This window comes from Podarcis muralis, chromosome 13, assembly GCF_964188315.1.
Source record: "Podarcis muralis chromosome 13, rPodMur119.hap1.1, whole genome shotgun sequence".
Taxonomy (NCBI): domain Eukaryota; kingdom Metazoa; phylum Chordata; class Lepidosauria; order Squamata; family Lacertidae; genus Podarcis; species Podarcis muralis.
This window is the reverse complement of record NC_135667.1, coordinates 49,980,244-49,996,731: the sequence shown is the minus strand read 5'-3', so window position 1 is coordinate 49,996,731 and position 16,488 is coordinate 49,980,244. Positions and strand designations below refer to the sequence as shown.

General features: G+C 44.0%; 1 pseudogene; it reads right to left on the bottom strand.

The window, feature by feature from the left end:
- Positions 1-13,715: 13,715 nt before the first annotated feature.
- Positions 13,716-16,266, bottom strand: LOC144325162 (heat shock protein HSP 90-beta pseudogene; annotated as a pseudogene).
- Between the last annotated feature and the right edge of the window lie 222 nt (positions 16,267-16,488).

Below are 16,488 nucleotides of genomic sequence, written 5' to 3'. Positions count from 1 at the left end.
CAAAAACCTAACCAGCAGAAAATATTTTTTTGAAAAAATCCCTAAGCCCCGGGGTCACAATTTCAGCAAAAATCTGACTTTAGGCTGTTCACTCAAAAATTGTGCCAATCGGTTGCAAATGCTCCCTGAAAGCTTTGGCGATGGAAACAGAAGGCTTTTTATCACAGGACAAGAAATCAGCCCTCAAAAACCTAAACGGCAGAAAATATTTTTTTGAAAAAATCCCTAAGCCCCGGGATCACAATTTCAGCAAAAATCTGACTTTTGGCAAGTCACTCAAAAATGGTGCCAAAAGCTTGAAAATGCTCTCCTGAAAGGTTTGGCACTCGAAACAGAAGGCTTTTTATCACAGGACAAGAAATCAGCCCTCAAAAACCTAACCGGCAGAAAATATTTTTTTGAAAAAATCCCTAAGCCCCGGGGTCACAATTTCAGCAAAAATCTGACTTTTGTCAATTCACTCAAAAATGGTGCCAAAAGCTTGAAAATGCTCTTCTGAAAGGTTTGGCACTCGAAACAGAAGGCGTTTTATCACAGGACAAGAAATCAGCCCTCAAAAACCTAACCGTCCGAAAATATTTTTTTGAAAAAAAACCCTGAGCCCCGGGGTCACAATTTCAGCAAAAATCTGACTTTTGGCAATTCACTCAAAAATGGTTCCAACCGGTTGCAAATGGGCCCCTGAAAGATTTGGCGATGGAAACAGAAGGCTTTTTATCACAGGACAAGAAATCAGCCCTCAAAAACCTGACCGGCAGAAAATATTTTTTTGAAAAAAATCCCTAAGCCCCGGGGTCACAATTTCATCAAAAATCTGACTTTTGGCTGTTCACTCAAAAATTGTGCCAACTGGTTGCAAATGATCCCCTGAAAGCTTTGGCGATGGAAACAGAAGGCTTTTTATCACAGGAGAAGAAATCAGCCCTCAAAAACCTAACCGGCAGAAAATATTTTTTTGAAAAAATCCCTAAGCTCCGGGGTCACAATTTCATCAAAAATCTGACTTTTGGCTGTTCACTCAAAAATGGTGCCAACCGGTTGCAAATGGTCCCCTGAAAGCTTTGGCGAGGGAAACAGTAGGCTTTTTATCACAGGACAAGAAATCAGCCCTCAAAAACCTAACCGGCAGAAAATATTTTTTTGAAAAAATCCCTAAACCCCGGGGTCACAATTTCAGCAAAAATCTGACTTTTGGCTGTTCACTCAAAAATGGTGCCAATCGGTTGCAAATGGTCCCCTGAAAGCTTTGGCGATGGAAACAGAAGGCTTTTTATCACAGGACAAGAAATCAGCCCTCAAAAACCTAACCGGCAGAAAATATTTTTTTGAAAAAATCCCTAAGCCCCAGGGTCACAATTTCAGCAAAAATCTGACTTTTGGCAATTCACTCAAAAATGGTGCCAAAAACTTGAAAATGCTCTCCTGAAAGGTTTGGCACTCGAAACAGAAGGCTTTTTATCACAGGACAAGAAATCAGCCCTCAAAAACCTAACCGGCAGAAAATATTTTTTTGAAAAAATCCCTAAGCCCCGGGGTCACAATTTCAGCAAAAATCTAACTTTTGGCTGTTCACTCAAAAATGGTGCCAATCGGTTGCAAATGCTCCCTGAAAGCTTTGGCGATGGAAACAGAAGGCTTTTTATCACAGGACAAGAAATCAGCCCTCAAAAACCTAACCGGCAGAAAATATTTTTTTGAAAAAATCCCTAAGCCCCGGGGTCACAATTTCAGCAAAAATCTGACTTTTGGCAATTCACTCAAAAATGGTGCCAAAAGCTTGAAAATGCTCTCCTGAAAGGTTTGGCACTCGAAACAGAAGGCTTTTTATCACAGGACAAGAAATCAGCCCTCAAAAACCTAACCGGCAGAAAATATTTTTTTGAAAATATCCCTAAGGCCCGGGGTCACAATTTCAGCAAAAATCTGACTTTTGGTTGTTCACTCAAAAATTGTGCCAATCGGTTGCAAATGGTCCCCTGAAAGCTTTGGCGATGGAAACAGAAGGCTTTTTATCACAGGACAAGAAATCAGCCCTCAAAAACTTAACCGGCAGAAAATATTTTTTTGAAAAAAACCCTAAGCCCCGGGGTCACAATTTCAGCAAAAATCTGACTTTTGGCAATTCACTCAAAAATGGTGCCAACCGGTTGCAAATGCTCCCCTGAAAGCTTTGGCGATGGAAACAGAAGGCTTTTTATCACAGGACAAGAAATCAGCCCTCAAAAACTTAACCGGCAGAAAATATTTTTTTGAAAAAATCCCTAAGCCCCGGGGTCACACTTTCAGCAAATATCTGACTTTTGGCAATTCACTCAAAAATGGTGCCAAAAGCTTGAAAATGCTCTCCTGAAAGGTTTGGCACTCGAAACAGAAGGCTTTTTATCACAGGACAAGAAATCAGCCCTCAAAAACCTAACCGGCAGAAAATATTTTTTTGAAAAAATCCCTAAGCCCCGGAGTCACAATTTCAGCAAAAATCTGACTTTTGGCAATTCACTCAAAAATGGTGCCAAAAGCTTGAAAATGCTCGCCTGAAAGGTTTGGCACTCGAAACAGAAGGCTTTTTATCACAGGACAAGAAATCAGCCCTCAAAAACTTAACCGGCAGAAAATATTTTTTTGAAAAAATCCCTAAGCCCCGGGGTCACAATTTCAGCAAATATGTGACTTTTGGCAATTCACTCAAAAATGGTGCCAAAAGCTTGAAAATGCTCTCCTGAAAGGTTTGGCACTCGAAACAGAAGGCTTTTTATCACAGGACAAGAAATCAGCCCTCAAAAACCTAACCGGCAGAAAATATTTTTTTGAAAAAATCCCTAAGGCCCGGGGTCACAATTTCAGCAAAAATCTGACTTTTGGCTGTTCACTCAAAAATTGTGCCAATCGGTTGCAAATGCTCCCTGAAAGCTTTGGCGAGGGAAACAGAAGGCTTTTTATCACAGGACAAGAAATCAGCCCTCAAAAACCTAACTGGCAGAAAATATTTTTTTAAAAAAATCCCTAAGCCCCGGGGTCACAATTTCAGCAAAAATCTAACTTTTGGGTGTTCACTCAAAAATTTTGCCAACCGGTTGCAAATGCTCCCTGAAAGGTTTGGCGATGGAAACAGAAGGCTTTTTATCACAGGACAAGAAATCAGCCCTCAAAAACCTAACCGGCAGAAAATATTTTTTTGAAAAAATCCCTAAGCCCCGGGGTCACACTTTCAGCAAATATCTGACTTTTGGCAATTCACTCAAAAATGGTGCCAAAAGCTGGAAAATGCTCTCCTGAAAGGTTTGGCACTCGAAACAGAAGGCTTTTTATCACAGGACAAGAAATCAGCCCTCAAAAACCTAACCGGCAGAAAATATTTTTTTGAAAAAATCCCTAAGCCCCGGGGTCACACTTTCAGCAAATATCTGACTTTTGGCAATTCACTCAAAAATGGTGCCAAAAGCTGGAAAATGCTCTCCTGAAAGGTTTGGCACTCGAAACAGAAGGCTTTTTATCACAGGACAAGAAATCAGCCCTCAAAAACCTAACCGGCAGAAAATATTTTTTTGAAAAAATCCCTAAGCCCCGGGGTCACAATTTCAGCAAAAATCTGACTTTTGGGAATTCACTCAAAAATGGTGCCAAAAGCTTGAAAATGCTCTCCTGAAAGGTTTGGCACTCGAAACAGAAGGCTTTTTATCACAGGACAAGAAATCAGCCCTCAAAAACCTAACCGGCAGAAAATATTTTTTTGAAAAAATCCCTAAACCCCGGGGTCACAATTTCAGCAAAAATCTGACTTTTGGCAATTCACTCAAAAATGGTGCCAAAAGCTTGAAAATGCTCTCCTGAAAGGTTTGGCACTCGAAACAGAAGGCTTTTTATCACAGGACAAGAAATCAGCCCTCAAAAACCTAACCGGCAGAAAATATTTTTTTGAAAAAAATCCCTAAGCCCCGGGGTCACAATATCAGCAAAAATCTGACTTTTGGCTGTTCACTCAAAAATGGTGCCAACCGGTTGCAAATGGTCCCCTGAAAGCTTTGGCGATGGAAACAGAAGGCTTTTTATCACAGGACAAGAAATCAGCCCTCAAGAACCTAACCGGCAGAAAATATTTTTTTGAAAAAATCCCTAAGCCCCGGGGTCACAATTTCAGCAAAAATCTAACTTTTGGCTGTTCACTCAAAAATGGTGTCAACCGGTTGCAAATGCTCCCTGAAAGCTTTGGCGATGGAAATAGAAGGCTTTTTATCACAGGACAAGAAATCAGCCCTCAAAAACCTAACCGGCAGAAAATATTTTTTTGAAAAAATCTCTAAGCCCCGGGGTCACACTTTCAGCAAATATCTGACTTTTGGCTGTTCACTCAAAAATGCTGCCAACCGGTTGCAAATGCTCCCTGAAAGCTTTGGCGATGGAAACAGAAGGCTTTTTATCACAGGACAAGAAATCAGCCCTCAAAAACCTAACCGGCAGAAAATATTTTTTTGAAAAAATCTCTAAGCCCCGGGGTCACACTTTCAGCAAATATCTGACTTTTGGCAATTCACTCAAAAATGGTGCCAAAAGCTTGAAAATGCTCTCCTGAAAGGTTTGGCACTCGAAACAGAAGGCTTTTTATCACAGGACAAGAAATCAGCCCTCAAAAACCTAACCGGCAGAAAATATTTTTTTAAAAAAATCCCTAAGCCCCGGGGTCACAATTTTAGCAAAAATCTAACTTTTGGCTGTTCACTCAAAAATGGTGCCAACCGGTTGCAAATGCTCCCCTGAAAGCTTTAGCGATGGAAACAGAAGGCTTTTTATCACAGGACAAGAAATCAGCCCTCAAAAACTTAACCGGCAGAAAATATTTTTTTGAAAAAATCCCTAAACCCCGGAGTCACAATTTCAGCAAAAATCTAACTTTTTGCTGTTCACTCAAAAATGGTGCCAAAAGATTGAAAATGATCCCCTGAAAGCTTTGGCGATGGAAACAGAAGGCTTTTTATCACAGGACAAGAAATCAGCCCTCAAAAACTTAACCGGCAGAAAATATTTTTTTGAAAAAATCCCTAAGCCCCGGGGTCACACTTTCAGCAAATATCTGACTTTTGGCAATTCACTCAAAAATGGTGCCAAAAGCTGGAAAATGCTCTCCTGAAAGGTTTGGCACTCGAAACAGAAGGCTTTTTATCACAGGACAAGAAATCAGCCCTCAAAAACCTAACCGGCAGAAAATATTTTTTTGAAAAAATCCCTAAGCCCCGGGGTCACACTTTCAGCAAATATCTGACTTTTGGCAATTCACTCAAAAATGGTGCCAAAAGCTTGAAAATGCTCTCCTGAAAGGTTTGGCACTCGAAACAGAAGGCTTTTTATCACAGGACAAGAAATCAGCCCTCAAAAACCTAACCGGCAGAAAATATTTTTTTGAAAAAATCCCTAAGCCCCGGGGTCACAATTTCAGCAAAAATCTGACTTTTGGGAATTCACTCAAAAATGGTGCCAAAAGCTTGAAAATGCTCTCCTGAAAGGTTTGGCACTCGAAACAGAAGGCTTTTTATCACAGGACAAGAAATCAGCCCTCAAAAACCTAACCGGCAGAAAATATTTTTTTGAAAAAATCCCTAAGCCCCGGGGTCACAATTTCAGCAAAAATCTGACTTTTGGCAATTCACTCAAAAATGGTGCCAAAAGGTTGAAAATGCTCTCCTGAAAGGTTTGGCACTCGAAACAGAAGGCTTTTTATCACAGGACAAGAAATCAGCCCTCAAAAACATAACCGGCAGAAAATATTTTTTTGAAAAAAATCCCTAAGCCCCGGGGTCACAATATCAGCAAAAATCTGACTTTTGGCTGTTCACTCAAAAATGGTGCCAACCGGTTGCAAATGGTCCCCTGAAAGCTTTGGCGATGGAAACAGAAGGCTTTTTATCACAGGACAAGAAATCAGCCCTCAAGAACCTAACCGGCAGAAAATATTTTTTTGAAAAAATCCCTAAGCCCCGGGGTCACAATTTCAGCAAAAATCTAACTTTTGGCTGTTCACTCAAAAATGGTGTCAACCGGTTGCAAATGCTCCCTGAAAGCTTTGGCGATGGAAATAGAAGGCTTTTTATCACAGGACAAGAAATCAGCCCTCAAAAACCTAACCGGCAGAAAATATTTTTTTGAAAAAATCGCTAAGCCCCGGGGTCACAATTTCAGAAAAAATCTGACTTTTGGCAATTCACTCAAAAATGGTGACAAAAGCTTGAAAATGCTCTCCTGAAAGGTTTGGCACTCGAAACAGAAGGCTTTTTATCACAGGACAAGAAATCAGCCCTCAAAAACATAACCGGCAGAAAATATATTTTTTTAAAAAATCCCGAAGGCCCGGGGTCACAATTTCAGCAACAATCTAACTTTTGGCAATTCACTCAAAAATGGTGCCAACCGGTTGCAAATGCTCCCCTGAAAGCTTTGGCGATGGAAACAGAAGGCTTTTTATCACAGGACAAGAAATCAGCCCTCAAAAACCTAACCAGCAGAAAATATTTTTTTGAAAAAATCCCTAAGCCCCGGGGTCACAATTTCAGCAAAAATCTGACTTTTGGCTGTTCACTCAAAAATTGTGCCAATCGGTTGCAAATGCTCCCTGAAAGCTTTGGCGATGGAAACAGAAGGCTTTTTATCACAGGACAAGAAATCAGCCCTCAAAAACCTAACTGGCAGAAAATATTTTTTAAAAAAAATCCCTAAGCCCCGGGGTCACAATTTCAGCAAAAATCTAACTTTTGGGTGTTCACTCAAAAATTTTGCCAACCGGTTGCAAATGCTCCCTGAAAGCTTTGGCGATGGAAACAGAAGGCTTTTTATCACAGGACAAGAAATAAGCCCTCAAAAACTTAACCGGCAGAAAATATTTTTTTGAAAAAATCCCTAAGCCCCGGGGTCACACTTTCAGCAAATATCTGACTTTTGGCAATTCACTCAAAAATGGTGCCAAAAGCTGGAAAATGCTCTCCTGAAAGGTTTGGCACTCGAAACAGAAGGCTTTTTATCACAGGACAAGAAATCAGCCCTCAAAAACCTAACCGGCAGAAAATATTTTTTTGAAAAAATCCCTAAGCCCCGGGGTCACACTTTCAGCAAATATCTGACTTTTGGCAATTCACTCAAAAATGGTGCCAAAAGCTTGAAAATGCTCTCCTGAAAGGTTTGGCACTCGAAACAGAAGGCTTTTTATCACAGGACAAGAAATCAGCCCTCAAAAACCTAACCGGCAGAAAATATTTTTTTGAAAAAATCCCTAAGCCCCGGGGTCACAATTTCAGCAAAAATCTGACTTTTGGGAATTCACTCAAAAATGGTGCCAAAAGCTTGAAAATGCTCTCCTGAAAGGTTTGGCACTCGAAACAGAAGGCTTTTTATCACAGGACAAGAAATCAGCCCTCAAAAACCTAACCGGCAGAAAATATTTTTTTGAAAAAATCCCTAAACCCCGGGGTCACAATTTCAGCAAAAATCTGACTTTTGGCAATTCACTCAAAAATGGTGCCAAAAGCTTGAAAATGCTCTCCTGAAAGGTTTGGCACTCGAAACAGAAGGCTTTTTATCACAGGACAAGAAATCAGCCCTCAAAAACCTAACCGGCAGAAAATATTTTTTGAAAAAATCCCTAAGCCCCGGGGGTCACAATTTCAGCAAAAATCTGACTTTTGGCAATTCACTCAAAAATGGTGCCAACCGGTTGCAAATGATCCCCTGAAAGCTTTGGCGATGGAAACAGAAGGCTTTTTATCACAGGAAAGAAATCAGCCCTCAAAAACCTAACCGGCAGAAAATATTTTTTTGAAAAAATCCCTAAGCCCCGGGGTCACAATTTCAGCAAAAATCTAACTTATGGCTGTTCACTCAAAAATGCTGCCAACCGGTTGCAAATGCTCCCTGAAAGCTTTGGCGATGGAAACAGAAGGCTTTTTATCACAGGACAAGAAATCAGCCCTCAAAAACCTAACCGGCAGAAAATATTTTTTTGAAAAAATCTCTAAGCCCCGGGGTCACACTTTCAGCAAATATCTGACTTTTGGCTGTTCACTCAAAAATGCTGCCAACCGGTTGCAAATGCTCCCTGAAAGCTTTGGCGATGGAAACAGAAGGCTTTTTATCACAGGACAAGAAATCAGCCCTCAAAAACCTAACCGGCAGAAAATATTTTTTTGAAAAAATCTCTAAGCCCCGGGGTCACACTTTCAGCAAATATCTGACTTTTGGCAATTCACTCAAAAATGGTGCCAAAATCTTGAAAATGCTCTCCTGAAAGGTTTGGCACTCGAAACAGAAGGCTTTTTATCACAGGACAAGAAATCAGCCCTCAAAAACCTAACCGGCAGAAAATATTTTTTTTAAAAAATCCCTAAGCCCCGGGGTCACAATTTTAGCAAAAATCTAACTTTTGGCTGTTCACTCAAAAATGGTGCCAATCGGTTGCAAATGCTCCCCTGAAAGCTTTAGCGATGGAAACAGAAGGCTTTTTATCACAGGACAAGAAATCAGCCCTCAAAAACTTAACCGGCAGAAAATATTTTTTTGAAAAAATCCCTAAACCCCGGAGTCACAATTTCAGCAAAAATCTAACTTTTTGCTGTTCACTCAAAAATGGTGCCAAAAGATTGAAAATGATCCCCTGAAAGCTTTGGCGATGGAAACAGAAGGCTTTTTATCACAGGACAAGAAATTAGCCCTCGAAAACCTAACCGGCAGAAAGTATTTTTTTGAAAAATTCCCTAAGCCCCGGGGTCACAATTTCAGCAAAAATCTGACTTTTGGCAATTCACTCAAAAATGGTGCCAACCGGTTGCAAATGCTCCCCTGAAAACTTTGGCACTCGAAACAGAAGGCTTTTTATCACAGGACAAGAAATCAGCCCTCAAAAACCTAACCGGCAGAAAGTATTTTTTTGAAAAAATCCCTAAGCCCCGGGGTCACAATTTTATCCTCCCTGTTAGTTCGGCAACATGCAAGTATTCCATCATTTTAGGTCAGGTCATTTTGACCACCTTCTTTAGTAATTACCGTATTTTTCGTCCCATAGGACGCACCGGCCCATAGGACGCACCTAGTTTTTTGGGGGGGAAATAAAGGAAATTTCCCCCCCTTTATTTCCCCCCAAAACCAGGTCAGGGAATCCGAACCAGGTCGAGGAACAGCGGGATGGCGGCGCTGCGCCTCCCCGCTGTCCCCCGAGCTTGTGGGGCTGGCCGATGTCTGCCTGAAGTGCGGGGCGCTCTGCTTCAGTGCGCCCCGCGCTCCGGGCAAGCAGGCTGCTATTCGCAGCCTAGGGAGCCCGGCAGGAACTCCCGCGGGCTCCCCAGGCTTGCTGATAGCTTCCTGAAGCCTGGAGAGCGAGAGGGGTCGGTGCGCCATAGCTGTCAACCGTCCCTTATTTGGCGGGAAACTCCCTTATCCCAGCGCCGTTTCCCGCTGCTGTCCCGGATTGATGATGTCCCTTAAATTTCCCGGGTTTCATGCTTGCTTGGCTAGGGAGGGAAGCAGCGGCTCAGGGTCCTCCGCCGTGAGAGAGAGCATGCGCGCGAGCTGCCACATGAGGAGACGGGTGGCGGCGGGCGAGCAGGCAGCCCCTCTCTTGCGAGACTTCCACCGCGCTGCCAGGGGAAGCCGGAGGGGGCAGTGGTGGCTGAGGAGGTGGCCTGAGGGAGGAGGAAGAGGAGGGGATGGGGAGGGATGCAGAAGGGCAGCGCTTCAGCTGCCGCGTCGCCGCCGCAACCACCTCATGCCGGGCTTGTGGGCAGCATGGGCGAGAGTCTCTCTCCCTCTCTCTTGGGCGGGGAAGGGCCGATGGAACTCCTCGCACCAGGACGACGGCAGCCCCGACGTGCTGCTTAGCATACCCTCCAATCAGTGCAGCATCTTAATGTAGTGATTTCCCCCTCTGCATCCCTTTCATAACTCTATTTTTATAAATCATTTGTCCATCCATAGTTCAAATTTTCACTACAAGTTTTCTGTCAATCCTACCAATGTATGTAACTCTTTACAATAGCATTTCAAATAAATGATAAACTTTCCCCATTCTTTATTAAAGAGGTCATCTTCCTGGTTTCTAATTCTGCCTGTAAGCTTTGCCATCTCGACGTCATTCATCAGTTTTGTCTGCCACTCTACTTTGGTCGGAGTTGTAGACCCTTAGGATCATCTAGTCCAACCCCCGCAGAACACAGTCAGTCGCAGCCAAAGCAGCATGGCTCCATCAGTGGTGAATTTCTGTATAAGCTAAGCAAAATCCCTTATTTTGGCTGCTGATCCCTTATTTTCGAGTCTGCCGGTCCCTTATTTTCAAATCTGTAAGTTGACAGCTATGGATCCGGCCCAACTGCTTTCTAAATCCAGCCCGCGGACGGTCCAGGAATCAGCATGTTTTCACATGAGTAGAATGTGTGCTTTTATTTAAAATGCATCTCTGGGTTATTTGTGGGGCATAGGAATTCATTCATTATTATTTTTCAAAATAAAGTCCGGCCCCCCACAAGGTCTGAGGTACAGTGGACCGGCCCCCTGCTGAAAAAGTTTGCTGACCCTTGATCCTCAGATCAAAGGTCCACTGAGGTAGGGGTAGCCAGTGTGGTACTGTCCAGATCAATACTCTGACCAGTCCCAGACAGCACAGAACCGCCCTGAGACCTCCAGGTATAGGGCGATATATAAATTCAACAAATAACAATAGTAATCCCTGGTCTAGAACGTCGTCTTTCCAGCGGAGAATGCTTTGGGGAAGTATACAAGCAGGGCAAGAAATCAGCAATCCTTTCCTCCCCGGAAGGTTCCATGTTCAGGGCTAATAGCTGTACCCAGGGCTGGATTTAGGTTTAGGTTTAGATTTAGGGCAGGATTTCAGGGCTAATAGCTGTACCTAGGGCTGGATTTAGGTTTGATGAGGCCCTAAGCTCTTGAAGATAATGGGGCCCTTTATATGTCCAGCTGTCGTTTGTCAACAACAAATTGTCACTGTTTTTTGTGTTGAATATATGCTATATGGTATTTTATGGACCTACACAATAGAAAACACTGTTGCTGTATGTAGGTTTTATTTAATTTGTTTTTTTATCTTATATTTTGGAACTGCATGTCCAGGTTTTTTTCCTTTAATTTTTTGGGGGCCCCCAAGAGAGTGGGGCCCTAAGCTATAGCTTGTTAAGCTTATATGTAAATCCGGCGATGGCAGTACCATTCTGTTTTGGATGGCACAACCACGTGAATGGTAATGTCTGAGTGAATTTAGGAAACTTCTTTGTTGTTACTGCTTTGATTCCTTTTTTCGTTTCCAGAGATTTCACTTTTCTCACGCTTCTTTTGTCTCTTAGGGCTTTCCTCCCAGGAAAAAAACCCCACAGCTCTTTAGTGCTCATTTGGAACAAATGGCCATTCGGGTTTTCTCCAGATTGATGTTTGCTCCAGTTTAGAGCTAAAGAGCTCCCTAGAAAGGAAGATGGCAAGGGGGAAAGCAGAAAACTGCTTGCCTAGAAACATGTCTAGAAACCATGGGGCAAACAGAAGTGTGGAAATGCCCTTAGCTGGCAGTGTGTGTGTCACACAGAATCCCTCAGAGGTACCCTGTTCGATTACTGCACCAGTCTATCACATGCCACATGACTTGGCCATATCTCTAATTCCCACAGGTCCACATCCTTAATTTTAAACTCTATTAGTATACTGTACTGCATTTGCTATACTTAAGAACTAATCTCATGTAGACATTCTCAGTGCCGCAGGAATAAAAGAGGCTCCGGAATATGACTCTGCGAGGGAGGTTTGTTTCCTCCTTGGATCTCCCTTGAGAACAGCGATGTTCTTTTGGCAAAATGATCTCTGTAACCTTGCTAAAATTAAGCCCTATTCTACTCTAATTTACTCGAGTAAGTCAAGTTTCAGTTCACCGTTTCAAACAGTGTGTGTGAAAGAAATAGGAAACTTTGTTTAGTGGTTCCCACAACATTATGGTGTTTCCTTGGTGTGGTTTAAAGAAGTATTATTATGCCTAACTGATATTTATAGTTTCCTTGCATCATTTAACTCTCCCCCTCCCCTTAGGAAAGGAAACACAGGTATGGCAGTTGGAAGCAAGTGTATTGTTCTTGTAAATCTGTCCCTGAGAACTTTCCAGTTGAAGACCGTGGAAAAGTCATGAGTCAGTGTTTAATTTGCTGTTTACAATTTTGCTTGTTTACGGTTTTCCAAAAGTAGATTAAGCAATACCCTTAAGTATATGCTATTATGGATGAATGAAGCATAATTACATATAATACGTATTTATTAATTCCTACCTCTAATCTACAATGTAATTTATTCCAAACAACAAATGCCCAGAGTTGTTCACCCACTATCCAGAAACAAGGGATCGTGTCCCCACAACTCTATTACTTCCTCACTCTTGAGAGATAGGAGGAACATACTGTGGAAAGAATTGATGGAGCCTCAAAAACTGGAAAACTTTACTGGAAGTTGATATAGTAGGAGGCATTAGAAAAAAAGGCAAAGGACCCCTGGATGGTTAAGTCCAGTCAAAGGCAACTATGGGGTTGTGGTGCTCATCTCACTTTCAGGCCAAGGGAGCCGGCCTTTGTCCACAGAGTTTTCCAGGTCATGTGGCCAGCAGGACTAAACCGCTTCTGGTGCAATGGGACACCGTGACGGAAACCAAAGCGCACGGAAATGCCATTTAGCTTCCCACCGCACTGGTACCCATTTATCTACTTGCACTGGTGTGCTTTTGAACTGCTAGGTTGGCAGGAGCTGGGACAGAGGAATGGGAGCTCACCCCGTCACGGGGATTTGAACCGCCAACCTTCTGATCGGCAATCCCAAGAGTCCCAGTGGTTTTAGACCACAGCACCACCCACATCAGTAGGAGGCATAGAACTAATTTGAGACACGTCTCCCTAAAAAAATAAAACTAGATTTGAGGCAACACCAGTATTGGGAGCCGTTTAAAGATTTCCATCATATATGCAACACACATACATGCATGCAGTGGAGATTTAAAATCAAGGTTTTTTGTCTCTGAGATGGGCTGCCTTGCCAGGCCGACAAACCCCCTCTGCCCCTCACATCCCTGTACAGTACCTGCAGACCACTGGAACCACAATTGGTCTCCTCTGCTCAATCCACCAGAGCCTGTCTCTGTATTAACTCTCTGAGGGTTTGAGAACCATTGGTTACCCTCACTTGCTTTAGCTGGCTGGTCAAAGCCTTTCCTGGGGTGTGGCTGCTGCTACAGGCTGATGGCTTTTACAGACCCTCCAAGTGTCCCTATTTTCCAGGCAAATCCTTAATTTGGAGAAGCCGTCTCAGTTTCTGATTTGATCCCACAATGCCCCACTTTTCCTTAATACGTCTCTATTTTCATTGGAGAGATGTTGGAGGTTATGGAGTTATCCAACCCCCGAGCTGTCTGAAGACAATCCTGTATAGGGAAGGTTTTTTTTTTTTTAAAAAAAAGTTTAATGTTTTATTATGTTTTTATATATGTTGGAAGCTGCCCAGAGTGGCTGGGGCAACCCAATCAGATGGGTAGGGTATAAATAGTAAAATTATCATTATGGAATGGGAGATCCCTATTCTCACTGGAGAAATGTTGGAGGGCCTGCTTTTAGAAGCCACAGGCGACAATTACAAGACATTTGTACTGACAGTAAACACAGAACGAAAGTAATATATGGAAGCATTTAATGTGCCTTGTTTTCATCAAGGTAAACCACATTCTTTGTTATTTTAATTCCAGTAAAACAAAACCAAATACAAACAGCCAACAAGAGTACAAGTCCCTGCTCTCTGAGGACAAAGGGCAGCAGTGAGGGAGGGAGGCAAGGAGTCAACTCACTGCTCTATTAGTGGGGAGGACATTCACTGTGTTCACCTCAGCTATGGTAGGATGGATGCTTGGTGGCCCAGAAGACAAAGGATAAAACCCGCATGCGGGGAGGGAAAACCTAAAACCAGTGGGCCGGTCCCTTTCCCCTAGAGCAGCAGAAAGACAGATCAGATAGGTGTGGAGACCCCTTGTCACACTGGCTACCAATTGTACAGGAAGGTAGTGAGAGACTGCTTACGAAGGCCTGCCAGAGCCCTGCCGGAGCCAGTCTTCCTGAGCAAGGCGATGGTGCAGGGAATGGATGGGGGCAAGACAGAGGGGGAGGTCTCTTTAGTCCACCTCCTCCATGCGTGAGGCATCCTCGTCTCCTTCCAGAGGGGGAATATCTTCAGAGACAGCGGCACTAGGCTCTTCAGCACCAACCTCATCTTCCTCAATCCCGAGTCCCAGCTTGATCATCCTAGAGATACGGTTGGAGTGAGTCTGTGGGTCCTCCAAGGAGAAGCCAGAGGAAAGCAGTGCTGTCTCCAAGAGCAGCACCACAAGGTCCTTGAGGGCCTTGTCATTCTTGTCTGCCTCGGCCTTCTGACGCAGCGTCTCTACAATGGGGTGGTCAGGATTGATCTCCAGGTGCTTCTTGGCCATCATGTAGCCCGTGGTGGAGTTGTCTCGCAAGGCCTGGGCCTTCATGATACGTTCCACGTTGGCGGTCCAGCCATAGGTGCTGGTGACAATACAGCAGGGCCAGGAGACCAGCCTGTTTGAGACCGTCACCTTGTCAACTTTCTTCTCCAGGATTTCCTTCATGAGTTTGCAAAGGTTCTCAAACTTGGCTTTGCTTTCCTCCATCTTCTTCTTCTTGTCCTCATCCTCTGGCAGCTCCAGCCCTTCTTTGGTGATGGACACCAAGGTCTTGCCATCAAATTCCTTCAGCTGCTGGACGCTCTACTCATCAATGGGCTCTGTCATGTACACCACCTCAAAACCACTTTTCCTCACTTGCTCCACAAAGGCAGAGTTAGCCACCTGCTCCTTGCTCTCACCTGTGATGTAAGAGATGCTTTTCTGGTTTTCCTTCATACGGGACACATATTCGGAGAGGGAATTCATCTTGTCGCCGGAGTGGGAAGTGTGATACCGCAACAGTTCTGACAGGCGTTTCCTGTTGGTAGAGTCCTCATGGATCCCCAGCTTGAGATTTTTGGAGAAGGCCTTGTAGAACTTCTTGTAGTTTTCTTTGTCCTCCACCAGCTCTGCAAAAAGCTCCAGGCATTTCTTGACGATGTTCTTGCGAATCACTTTGAGAATCTTGCTTTGTTGCAGCATATCATGGGAGATGTTCAGGGGCAGATCCTCAGAGTCCACTACACCCCGGATGAAGTTCAGGTACTCAGGGATGAGTTCATCACAGCTGTCCATAATGAAGACACGCCTCACATAGAGCTTGATGTTGTTCTTTTTCTTCTTGTTCTCAAAGAGGTCAATGGGGCCCGGCGTGGGATGAAGAGAAGCGCCCAGAATTCCAACTGCCCCTCCACAGAGAAGCGCTTAACAGCCAGATGGTCTTCCCAATCATTAGTCAAGCTCTTGTAGAACTCGCCATACTCCTCCTGAGTGATGTCATCAGGGTTTCGAGTCCAGATGGGCTTGGTCTTGTTCAGTTCCTCCTGGTCGATGTACTTTTCCTTGTTCTTCTTGGTCTTCTTCTTGCTCTTGCCACCTTCCTCCTCTTCATCTGAGCCCACATCTTCAATCTTGGGCTTCTTCTCCTCATCCTTGGGGGCTGCCTCTTCATCCTCCTTCTCCACTTTTTCCTTTTCCGCCTCATCGTCGCTGATTTCCTTCTCACGCTCCTTCTCCAGATAGAGGGTGATAGGGTAGCCGATGAACTGGGAGTGCTTCTTCACCACTTCCTTGATGCAACGTTCCTCCAGGTATTCAGTCTGATCTTCCTTCAGGTGCAAGATCACTTTGGTACCACGGACAATGGGTTCGCCATGGTCAGTTTTGACAGTGAAGCAGCTGCTTGCAGATGACTCCCAGGCATACTGTTCATCATCGTTGTGCTTGGTGATAACCACAACCTTCTCAGCCACAAGGTAAGCAGAGTAAAAGCCCACACCGAACTGTCCAATCATGGAGATGTCTGCACCAGCCTGCAAGGCTTCCATGAAGGATTTGGTGCCAGACTTCGCAATGGTGCCCAGAATGTTGATAAGGTCTGCCTTTGTCATGCCAATACCGGTGTCCACCAAGGTGAGGCTGCGATCATGGGGATTGGGAATGATATCTATCTTCAGCTCTTTGCCACTTTCCAGCTTTGAGGGATCTGTCAGACTCTCATAGCTGATCTTGTCCAGTGCATCAGAGGCGTTGGAAATGATCTCCTGCATAAAGATTTCCAGTCCTTCAGCTGAGATCCAAACGCTCTGGAATTCGCCTCAACCTGTGTTTTTTTATTAAAAAAAGAAGAAGGGGGGAAAGGACAGTCGTCAAGGACAATGGGAGCTGTAGTGAAGCAACCCCTGTAGGAAGGCCCCCAGCCTTCTCCTCGCCCCGTGCAAAGGTTCCCTTCCTCTTACCTAGTCTTTTGGGGGGAGGCTTGGGCAGCAGCCACAGCGGTGCACGATCGAGATCCTGCAAGAAAGAAGGGATCT